We start from the raw sequence: 12,749 nt of genomic DNA, 5'->3' as shown, positions 1-12,749 counted from the left end.
CTCCTATACTGCACAAGTCACTCATTCTTTCTGAGATTTTTTCTCTCCTGGCTGAAATGTAAGCAGAGATAATTTTTTAAATTAATGAACTAACATCATAAATGCCCCCAAATGGTTTCTGTCACTTAAAATGTGCCTTGTGAATATCTGTGAAATGAATTGTTATTTCTTCTTATTTTGGAAAAACATCTTTGTCCTTTAAATTTAACATTTTTGAACTGCTTCTTGTTTCCCTTACATATTTTAATTGATCTATTCTTCATATAAAAGGAAGTGTTCAGACCTTAGGTATATGTTTCAAAGGTTTTCAAACAAAGCACTACATCCATGAGACCCATCAGTCTGTCAGGTTATGGAAGAGAGCAAATATTGATTTTCTCTCAGTCATTATTGAATAGTTTGCAAATCTCACATCTTCAACATTAAAATCATACAAAAAGCACTTTTCCATCTTCTTTCCCTCAACTTCATGTCTTGGTGTCTCACGCACATAGCTACATGCATCTGTAGTACATCCTTGGTGTCATTTGTACTTCTGTCATTTTTATTCTTCAGTTAGAGTATACACACTATATACACTGCAGTTTGTCAGTTAAGGTTACTGCCTGTAGGTTTTTCAAAAGGATTCATTTACTCTTTTAATGCTGGCTTCATAGATATGTGCTGTTCAGTGTTGTTGATCTAAGCAGCATGCAGATTGGTGGCTGCACAAACACTGACAGAGATGAATATCACAGAGTGTGTGGACGATTTGCTGCTGTGGCACTGACTATGCCTCTTTTTGCGTGTGTTCTGTTTTCCAAAGGAGGATGGATGTAAATGTGAGTGGATTTATCGAGCCTGTCTTGGGAATTTATGTTCTCTGATTGTCTTACCAGCTCCTGGTGCTATTTGTTCTCAGAGAATCACCTCTCCCATGTGAAATCTTCTTGGTATTATCCATTTTGTTTAACAAATATTATTATTGACACTCATATTTCCAGTAGCTCTGGCAGTTTTATCCAACATGGGTTTTACCCTAAATGGGTTCAGTAACCTGACTTAAAGTGATCCTAATAGTTTCCAATGCAATTTTTGTCATTTGTGCTGACCTGAGTTGGAGCTGAACCATTTTTATCAAAAGCTGAGCTCATTTCTAGCTTCAGTTATCACACACTTCGTTGCAATCAGGTACCAGTGGCATAGACTTAAAGGGTATAGCTTTTAAATGCTACATTATTATTTAGTGGTGATAATATTATCCTTATTATATTCAGAGTTCATGAAAAAAAATGTATACACACTTCAGGAAAAATAAATATAAGAAATGTCTGGAAGCTAATGGCCACTGTTTTGAGTGCCTTTTGTAACTGTACAGGCCAAATGTGACTTGTATTTATCTCATGATGTCTCAAGAAATTTAGTATTAAAGTATTTGTTCAAGTTTTTCTTTTCCTGAAGTGCATGTATTTTATTTTGTGGAGGACTACGTGTATATTTCCACATATACATTGCCATATATATATTTTCATCTTTAATTAAAAGAAAACTCTTTCTCATTTTAGCCACTTTAAGAAAATCTTATTTTTCAGTTGACTACCACATCATGAGGAGCAAATGTAAAGTTATAATAAACAACTATACTATTTAAATAAAAATAAGCTATCATTATAGTAAAAATTAAACATGATTGTGGGAATTGATTTTTGGACAGCAACATCAGTAAAAGCTATTTCCCAAAATTTAAAAAAAAATGACTCACAGAGATAAGAAATTTCAAATCAATTTATATTTTCTCTAAATCAAGTTTCAAGAAAGTACACTTTAGGCTGTGTCTTTCTTGAAAAGTTGATGACACAAACATCAAATATATTGCAGTCTAATTTTTTGAGTGGTGAATTTAAAAATTTAAAAAGTGACTAGAAAAGAATTTCAACTGGGGAAAATATTGTTATTTTCGAGCAGAACTGGAAAAATTATAATTTCAGCTATGGCCAGAACAGAGCAAACTGTGGCTCACAAGATGCTACACTATTCAGAACAAATTTTTCAAATGATCACAGAAGAGTGTCTGAAAACCAAGTCACACATGTCTGTTTCCAGAAGCCCGGCTTACAAACAAGTGCTACAGGGGAGGACCGGGGTTGGTCATAAGCCAGTTGTGGTGTCGGGAGTGAGAAATCTGGAGAATCTGACTTACGCAAGACACAAAACCGGAAGAACCGGAGAAGATGGGAGTTTAGAGAATTAAAACCAGAACAATTAGGAGACAGTGAGAAGGTGCTGAGTGGGAAACAGGTCAGGGACTGTCTCTAAGTTCTGAGGCTCCTTGGGGCACATGGCTCTTTGGGTCAGGGTTCTTGGTCTGTAATTCACACCACACAAGGCACATGACATTCTTGAATCTCTCACACAGTTACTAGAATTTTTAATGGGTGTATATTTACAGTAAGTAGAAAATGGGTGCAGAATGTACTTTGTGAAGCTATTTTCAGATGCATTTTATAGAACTTAAGATTTCATAATAGGTATGGTCATCTTTATTAGGACATTGATTCTTGCATACTCTCATTAACCTGGGTGATGATGTTCGTGTTCAACGAATTTAGAAAGAAGTTACTGTTGTCAGTTGATCAAGTGCATGTCCATTGTGAGCTGGTGACTTTTTCCTTTACTTAATGCACAATGCAGTATTCAACCTTGAAGCAGAGAGATCTGCCTTTTCCAAGGTAGATTTTTCAAACTTCAATATTCAGGTTAGCGTGTGGTGTTGGACACACGTGGGCAGGTCACGTGGCTGTTTTACATACTCTGCAGAAAGAAGAAATTGGAAAATAGTCTAGAGGGTAACTGTTCTCACTTGGTCTCAAGATTAACAGTATGTTTCAGAAATTGTGCTTTTATTAATGGGAAAAATAAATAAATGAAAGAAGTTATTCTTTGACAGAAATAAAAAAAATGAGCGAGATCTTAGTGAACATAAATTTTGATCTTTTTCTTATTCCACAAAGCAAAGGAAAAAAGAGGCAAGGAATTTTACAGTGAAAATAGTTGCACGACAATAATTCATTTTTCTCTTAACTGGAAATCTGTTTTGAAAAGTGATAGGGAGTATGTCTTTTTAGTTACTTCGTATGTATTTGTGTGCCACAAAGGAGAGAGATTCTCTACTTTAATTCAATAAAGAGTGTTAATATCAGTTATATTTCCATTTATAAAAAAGCAAGGAAACCTCAGTTCTGAAAAAGACACCAGGCTTATTTGGTACACTTGAATTTATTCTCTCATTCAAGCTCTATCTCTCTTAAATGTTGAGTTTACATTCTGTTCTGTGTCTGTTCTCGTGACATTGATTGGGTGTGTCATTGTTAGGAAGGATAGACTCCACAGTGCAACTTTGTATCAGATTTCATTAAATGGGAAATAGTCATTAAGAAAAAATTGTGAACAATATAGGACAAATGATGTAAATTGACTTTTCTGCAACCCACAGAACTTCCCTTCCGATAACTCAGTCTTTCTGATGAATCACAAAGCCTTGCTTTGTAAAGTGCCACTGTTTCCAGTGCACTCGCTTCAGAATTGCTTTGCTCCCAGGTATCCATGGCAATGAATAACAATGCACGTGTGTATGAAGAAGTAAGTGGTGTGCACAAAATGGTCTCTTAAATCACTGCCTAGGGTTATTGGTAAAATATTGACTTTCTTGCAACGACAAATTCACTTTTTGATTTCTCAGCCAACACCTGAATCCCAGTGTGATGCAAATGGAGAAGTTGTAGTTGGTGACTGGTACTCTGCTTCTCTCTGCCGGGCTCACTGTGCTTCTCTCTGCCAGGCTCTGGCCGGGCACCCACAGTGGCACCCAGCCATTGATTTGCAGACAGCGCTAAATTCTCCTCTGCACCACCGGCTCTGTGGCAGGCGTATTTGACCGTGGCATGGGATAGCATTTCGCAAATAATTTCCTGCTGAACTGTTTACTCAAGTGCTTGACTCTTTGTTTGCCAAAGGCTCTGCAAACTGAGGCTGATAAATCTACCCAACCTCATTCTGCACTTTCCATTCTCCGTTATAATATCTTCAGGCTAGTATCAGACAACTGCTTTCCCTTCTCTGGGGAGCATCATAAGTTTCACATTGTATTTACTTATTTTCAATGAAAAATGGAAAGATGGGATACACTTTTTAAACTACTATCTTTCACATTATTTAAAACTGAGTTCATTTTGATTCCATCTAAATCTTAACAATAAATCGTAAGACATTGATTACCAATAATATAATTATTATATTTAAACATTAAATGTAACATTGTTAGAATGTATTCATGATAAAAATATCACATGGGAATATGAATACAACTACACATAAAAAGTTATGAAATTTTAAATATGGAAGAAGATGAGAATAATACATGTAAAATGAAAGAAATACCCAAGTACTGGAGATTTTCTTTCTCTAGGATAAACAGGAATAAATCTATTCATTATCTTTAATTATTCTTTTGCAAGGGGTATACAAGTCCAGACTTTCTTAATTTTGTTGTTTGTGTTTTCTCTCAGTTTTTAAAATCTCTTAATTGGCCATACCTACTCTAATAATTTGGGAATTGTCATTATAAGCTCAGAGGAACACATTTTTGACATTTAATTTATTTATGTATTCTAAAATTTTCAACAATAATATTGTATAAGACAATTTTAAAAGTTCCTCTATAGTCTATTAAGGGAAGCATGTCCTCCTAGGTTTGGCCAGGTTATTTCCTCTTTTAAAATCTCAGAGAGAGGGGCTGGGGATTTAGCTCAGCGGCAAAACGCCTGCCTGGCAAGCGCAAGGTCGTGAGTTCGGTTCCTGGAACCAGAGAAAAACCAAAAAAAAAAAAAAAAAAAAAAAAAAAACAAAAACAAAAAAATAAAATAAAATCTCAGAAAGAAATAGGGTTTCATGGTAAATTTATCGAAAGTTATTGTAACAAATTTACACCAAACTAACTGAAGACAAATCCTATATAAGGATACATTCCAGGATTGTGACAAGGCTGAAATTCCCTGAAAAGAATATTCAAACTGTGACAGTAGAGATTTAGACATAGGTTTCATGAAGAGATGGGCACTGTAGGAGCTTTAGACATAAACAAATAATAGCATGTAGGTTAATGACTAAAATAATGACCATTAAGTTGGCCCTTGGTGTTATCAATCACTCTTGTAAATGCAGTGGCACACTGTTCTGATTACACAAAAGAGCAGTGCTTTGTTTCACCCTGTACATTAATGCTGCAGCACGTTAGGTATGCAATTTGCAAGGTCAATGCCTGTCGCAAGTCCATAACAGCTTCCATCATGTATTTAGACTCTAAAATGAGAGAAATATTTTCATTCACCACACATAGGGGAACACTTCTGATAAATGACTTAATGCATTAAAGTTCTCAAGAGCATATCTGGCCCATAACGAACCTATATAATAGCTGGCTACTATAACAGTGTTAATTTAAAAAGAATAATTTGGCCTGCAATTATGAAGTGCAAGATTTGTAAGGATCACTTTAGCTATCAATGCTTTTATTACTATTGCACATTGTATAATATTGTACATTTTATCAGCTGCTTGGAGAGGGGTATTAGTAACTCCCTCTTTATGGGAGGACTCACTCTTCAATTTTGCGTTGAACATTTTGAGGTTTTGTTGGTAGGCCAATCTATGTTATTGTTATGTTATTTTCCTCTTGAATTTCTTCTTTTCTGATTAAGACCTGGATATCTTTATCTTTGGAATACTCTTGGTCTTAATGGCCATTATGTGGTATTATGGCCACATTAGGTTTAACATATTTGCTGTTTAGTAGATCTTTGTTTCCTGTATTTATTTTCAACCAGTTGCTGGAGTTGCATTTAAAATGCATCCTTTTTATTTTGAAAAGAATTTTTAAGAAAACAATAAAAATGACACAGAATTTCAAAACAAAATGATAGGAAAATAACAATGGTTATTATATTGCACACTGTTATCTTAAAAGCAGTTTCTCAGATTACCAGATAGAGGCATAACTCTGTAAGCTCTAGCTGTTCCTTCCGTGCACGCTATGGTAGCATAGAGTTGTCTCATGTATTAACCTACGTTTAATACTTGAAGTTTTTTAATGGAAATGTTTAGTCCATGAAGATTTAATGTAGTAGTTTCTATCATACCATTTAAGTCTCTTAATTTTTATTTTATGAAGAAAAAAAATTTCATAATTGAATAATAATAGAACAACAATAGTTATTACACATTCATCATTATCTTCAGAGTAGTTACTCAGAGTATATGACATAAATAAAAAAGAGTTTTACAGAAACAGACAATAACACTTTCTGTGTGTTCTTTTTGTCTTTTATTAATCTGTCATTTCTTTATTATCTTTTATTTAAGTATTTGAGTAATTTTTAGAAATTTTTAAAAATTTTTCATTGACTTTATCTCTTTGCTTTACTTTTTTAGTAATAGCGCTAAGGAGTATAATTTGCATCCTCACTATTTTTATCATCTTTTACTACTGTCCCACTTTTTGTGATATTTAGAACAATCACAATTGTGAGAGTTATTGACTACTCCAGTATGTCAGAGTGTAAGCCATAGTTTGTGTATTAAACCAGAATACATGGAAAATGCTATTCTTGCTGTAATGATTAGTGATTATTTAAAACAGAAAGGATTTTTACTTCCTCATATGTTTATCATTTCTAGTGCATTTTAGTTCTTTCTGAAGAGACAATGTCTTCTGTCATACTGTTTTCCCACCCTTAACTACCACATTCAGCATTATGTGTAGACATAATCAGGCAAATTATCTCACTTTTCCTTTTTCTGTAATTGTTGATATTTTACTTTCATTCTCAAGAGTACCTGTACTGGTCAGAATTCTGAGTGTCAGTTTATGTAATTCATCATTTACAAGAAGACTTTATTTACATAAGAAGAAAATATTCAGTTAATAAAGAAAACAAAACCTCACAAATTAGATTTTCTTAGTAATGAAGCTTGAAACAAAAAATTAGAAAATTTAATAAGGGAGGAATCCCTAACTTCCCAATCATTCTAGGTTTCAACATCCATCTCTAAACAACTGATAAAACATCTAACAAATCAATAAAACCATATATTTCATATTCATAGAACACTTTATTCAACAACTGCAGAATTATCATTTTAAAACAATGTACACTGTTAACATCATTCAGATAGTTTATATATTGGGCCATTGTACAAGTCTCATTTTTGTGGTCCTGGGGATTGAACCTGAGGCCATCCCACAGAGCTATATCCCTAGCCCTTTTCTATACCCTCTCCCTTTATTTTTGCTAAGTTACTAAGGTGCTCACACTTGGGACCCTTTGCCTCAGGCTCCCAGAGTGCTTGGATTTCAGATACATCCATCACACCAGGTCTGGCCTGGATCACTTCTGATTAGAATTCCATGGCATTCCAATTATTGTTCCCTGTTGATAATTTATTGATTACTTTTGAGATATTCTCTTTATTGTCGATTTCCATAAGTTTGACTAAGATATACCCAAGTATGATTTCCTTTTACAGTTATGTTTGGTCTTCAGAGAATTTCTTGAATCCATAAATTTTTGTCCAACAGCCAAAGTTGATAGTTTTCAATAGCATACTGTTTCCTATTTTGCTGACCTATTTTCTCTCTCCTCTGCTCTCAAATTGAAATTATTTACCGTGCTGATCCACTGGCATTACTAATAATATCTCTGAGGTATGCATTAGATTTTATTCAACATTTTTTTCTTCTTTGATTTAGATAATGTGTATTGACATAGTTTAAATTTCACAGACTCCTCTGTCATCTCCATCCTTTTATGAATCAATTCAGTGAATTTTCTATCTTTTGGTTTTCCTATGTATTTCAGGTGATAACAATGTCTCCATCATGTACCACAAAGGCGTCTCTCATGACCTGGGATGATCCAATCAGTGTAGCAGCCCCTGATACTCACCCTTTCCTAAGGACTGTGTCAGCAAAGGACAGTAGTGTGCATCTAGTGGCTGATACTTCCAAGCCTCCCTTCCTGGAATTTCCTCTGGGCTGTCTGGGACAGGGACATTTCAACTCTGGTCTCAGATGTGTGATTCTTTCCTTCTCAACCTCACAAGTAGTGTTCCTTTGAGAAAGCATAGTTGTTAGGACCATTTGTGCCAGTTTTTTGTCCATTTTGAGTGTAAGCAAATGTTCTTATGACTTCTGTGAATCTAGTTATTTTGTTACCTGAGTTCTATTTCTGTGGTCACTCCTGTCACTCTGTCCCTTGCTCACTGTGTTCTATTTCCCTGACCTCCTCAGTTTCTTCAGTTTCCACAGGCAGGCTCATCCTCAGGTGTTTTCTTGGCTTCCCTCTGTGGCTGGCCCCTCACAAGGTGCTCCTAGGGTACCTTTCTTGACCACATTCCAACATCAACTTCAACAGTTCTAACTAGAAAATTGTCCTTGACAACTTTCCCTGTTAACTCTATCAATGAATCAGTGATACTGCAATGGCAAACAGAAACACCTAAGCAATGCCCAAGATTTCGAGGCAGATTTATTTACATGGATGGGCATTGATTGAAATAATTCCCAGAGTATCAGTCCCTGATCTCTGGTGGTGTAGGGCTTATAATGGATAAGCAAACAGGAAGTACAGGGGCAGAATGGCTTGTCAATTGGGGATTGGTTTATACAATGTGCATCATAATGACCAGCTATGCACCACAGTGACCAGCTGTTTCTAGGAGACCAGAAGCAATGGGAACCGGAACTCTAACTATTACGTGGGCAACTAACAAAGTGATGTATACTGGCTGGTGGGAACATTTTCTGCTATATTTCCCCTCACTTTCAGTTTTCCTGAAAAATCTTTGCTGGGCATATTACATGTGATATTCTGAGACAAGGCCCAACTAGAATTTAGGCCTGTCTGTTCTGTAACATTACTCTGGCAAGGTAGTGGGGAGTTTATCTGATGTGGGAGAGTGTTTATATGTCTTGAGCACTCATCAAGTCTTCGTCAAGTGTTTCATTGACTGTCCTATTCTCTTGGGGCAACCATGCATAGAGTTTTTTTTTTTTTTAATGAAACATTTAAATGTTTGCATTTATTTCTGAGCAGCAGTCACTTGAAAAACCATTCATAGAGCTTAAAGCAAAAAGAAAAATCACAGCTAGCAGGAGGTGGGGAAGCAAGGACTGTAGTAACAAGCTCAGCCTAGACCAAGACCTAACTGCCAGGTGCCACATGCTGTACTGAGAAGAACTGTTCTAAAAAGAATGGACCCCTTGACAGATGCTGAGCACACACTATTTATGGATGGACATAGCTCTGTTAAGAATAAAGCCTAACAGGCTAGATATGCTATGGTCACCTTGGACAAAACTATTTTGACCAAAACTATCCTAAGGGATGATCTGCACAACAAACTGTTATTTAGACACCTACCACCAAATATGCAAAATAATTCAATCCAGTGGCCTAAGCCCCCTCTGGGGTTCTGATTGGTTAAAATATCAACCTCAGCCACCAGACCTGTCCCCACCACATGTTCTACAAGCTCAAGCCACTGTGCTGGAACGCATACCCTTGCAGGTGGCTCAGACTGCAACATCTGTGTCACCACCCCTGAACTCCTATTTTCTATTTGTACTGAAAAGACAATAAAATGTTGTAGGTTTCTACTGCAAAAAAAAAAAACAAACAAAAAAAAAAAACAAAACGTATCCCTAGATATGAACTATCCTTGATTATTGGCAGTGACAATGGGCCTACATTTGTAGTAGAGGTAACTCAAAACTAGATTTGAGTTACAAAGCTACAAAGCTCTTAATAAGTTACAAGTAGCTTGTAACCAGTTACAAGACCAGGTGTGTCTTTAGATATTCCTGCACACATGTATAACACCGGTATATATTAACTACCCCAACAAGTTTCAAAAATCCAACCTTAGATATGCTAAAAAATTTTACCTGGACAGCTCCTTCAAAGCTCATCCTGAAGAGCTAACAAATACTGACCAGTCCACACATGACTGAAGCCTGAGGACATCATTCACAGGATTGCTCCATACCTATTTCCCTTGATTTTTGTGTCTTTTTAGGCTGCTTCACCCAGTCTGTTCTTCCCTGGCCCCCTGCTAGCTGTGGTTTTCATTAATTGAGCTTGTCAGATTTCTTGATCAAAAGGATAGTGGCTGTTGGAGTGCAGAGGCAAAGAGAGGAGGCAGCCCTGAGAGGCCATAGGGCATGCCCAGGGACTGACATTCTGAGTAAACATATGGAAGCCAGCAGCTCCAAGAAATTTATGGTTTTATCAGCTTAGAGGTCTTGAACTGGCTTTACAGGAAGGAGAGGTGTACTATGTGATGTGGGTAGGGGTTGCTTTCAGACAGAGGTCAATCACCAAAGAGGCATGATTGATAGCAAGCCCTGGGGGTGAGTCCTTTGTCCACACTTCTGGATAACAGCCTCAAATTTTCAGGGTTATGATTATCAGGCATTTCAGGCTGATGTAGGTGCCATTCTTCCTCCAAGGGTAGAGTCAGAGTCAAAATCAAGTCCAAGGCAGTGGACCCGAGTGTGAGGGAGGCTGGTCACATCCCAGGAGAATTACAGTGCACTCAGGCATGTACACGAATTTATGTTTGATAAAGTGTCCATCAACCTCACAGGATCTGCTTTGGCAGAATTTCTTTTTGGGGGGTTCCAGTAGGTAACTTCAGTAACTATAGACCTATTTATTGGCTTCTTGCCCGCTTCTTTGAGGACTGCTAGGTGGGCAGTGTGGTACTAATCTAAGGCTTCATGGCCCTCTGTCATATTGCAGTCTCAGGTTGGACACACTCAGGGGAGAACAGTGTTCACCCAAGCATCAGGATCAACCACAGTGGCAAGGAATTTTGACTTTAACCAGGATTGGGCATCATTTAAATATGGTAGCATCCTTTAGTGTTAAACAGAGATAGAAGGAGTTGCTGACAACAGAGCAGGAAGTTGTGCAAGAGATAGAACTGACAGTGGTGGTTCTGTGGCTGGCTGGCCAGCTTGAGGTTAATAAATGTAAGGAGGGGGCAGGTTGGAGTCAAGGTCCTTGGGCAGAACAAGATACAACTTTTCTGGCTGGGGCTGAATATGAGAGCCTCTCAGATGACCTGGGGAATTTGTTTTGATGACTAGGATGGCTTTCTTGTCATGCAGGACACAGGTGCTATTTTAACCCCTTATGGCAATTGAGCTGGTCTTTTATCTCAGGATCTTCCAAGTTGAAGTGAGAACAACTCAAAAGCAGAATAAGGCATCTTTTAAATCTAGAACAGTCTAACAAGGGTATATGGACCAGGAACCACAGAGTGAAAGGTGATGGCTACATTACTGATGGCACGGAGATCTTGCCCATGGTACTTAACAGTCCATCAGGCTGATGTATGGCTAGATGACAGTATATGCTTCCTGTAACACCTGACAGCACCAGGGGTTGTGGTGGTGTGGCGTGGTTCATGGCCGGGCCTGGAGGCAGGTCTTTAGTTTATACCTCTTGGAAGAGAGTTTTCAGAGCTTCAGGGTTGTGGTTATCTGACTCAGGCTAATTCAGTCATCATCTTCCTCTCAGGGCACAATCAAAGTTGAATGTACAGGGTTAAATGAAAGTGAGGCTGACTGGCTTGGTGCAAAGGAGACGTCCTCCCCGGCTGTAAGTTTGTTTCTGACAGAAGGGATGACAGGCAAGAGTCCCAGTTGCCCTGGTGATGATAACTTTTGTTTACCAGGAAAGTTACAGGGCCCCCAAGTTTTGCAATGACCGCAGGCTCTTGGGGACCTATTTTGATAGAGCTTGGTCTGTCTTGTCTGTTCAGGCCTGACAGGGTGCAACTCATTTGTCATGGTTGACAGTCCAATTTTCCTCAATCAAAATGTGAAACTCAGAAGGAACTGCTGACATTCATCTCGGGTGGGCATTAGATGACGCCATCTGACCAGGATAGGCTTATCTCTGAGGGTCTTGTGTGGCTGAATGCAGACAATAAACTTGACCTGGTTCAACTGGCTGGAAATAGATAAATCAGGAGTGGAGAGTGAAGCGGTAGGTGTTGGCAGCAGCTGCAGCAGCCGAAAGAGTGCCCAGGTAGAATTCGCAAGAAGAATGGACCTCTTTTTCCTTTTTTTGAGATTCAGGGAGCAGTTTGGTTTTATTTTTAACTCTGTAAAAGCCCCTTTTCCTGCTGGCAGGGACTGTGGGTTTTAACTAATTATTTTACATTTATCTCCCTGTGGCATATGTTGTATGCTCTTGAACAGCAGCACAACAGACCAGGGTGGGTGCCCCTCAGAGAGACACTATTCAGATGCCCACCTGGCCTCACCCCTTGAGGGGACTGAGGTGTGACTTAGCTAAGGAAGGTGCAAGGCCTCCATTATGCCATAGGTCAGTTGCCACAGAACCACACGTGAGCGCCCAGTGAGCCACTGCAATCAGGGCTTCCCGGTCTTGGTGCACAGGCACGGCAGCCTATTCCTTATGCTGTCCTGCTCACTCACACATTCATTCGGCAGGACTCAGAAGTTAAACACTCCTACCCCCATTTCCTTAAGGTAGCCTTAACTAACAATAGTTGATTAAGCTCTTCTGCTTGAACTGAGCAGGACTGACAGGCTGACTAACTGGGGTGTCCCCAGGGGTCTTACCAAAATCAGGCAGGCAGACAGACAGACAGACAGACAGAAAGATTGCATACTCCTCTCT

At 38.2% G+C, this 12,749-nt stretch overlaps 1 long non-coding RNA gene across 1 annotated transcript; it reads right to left on the bottom strand.

The window, feature by feature from the left end:
• Positions 1 to 2,523: 2,523 nt before the first annotated feature.
• LOC102027709 lies at positions 2,524 to 8,560 on the bottom strand. Its single transcript, XR_259300.1, has 3 exons — positions 8,249 to 8,560; positions 7,980 to 8,144; positions 2,524 to 2,790 (listed from the first exon to the last, which is right to left on the bottom strand). It is a non-coding gene; the product is annotated as an uncharacterized LOC102027709 (long non-coding RNA).
• Positions 8,561 to 12,749: the final 4,189 nt, after the last annotated feature.

The sequence above is a fragment of the Chinchilla lanigera genome, unplaced genomic scaffold (genome assembly GCF_000276665.1).
Source record: "Chinchilla lanigera isolate Chin_1 unplaced genomic scaffold, ChiLan1.0 scaffold00003, whole genome shotgun sequence".
In the NCBI taxonomy this organism is placed as follows: Eukaryota; Metazoa; Chordata; class Mammalia; order Rodentia; family Chinchillidae; genus Chinchilla; species Chinchilla lanigera.
This window is presented reverse-complemented; position numbering and strand designations above follow the sequence as displayed.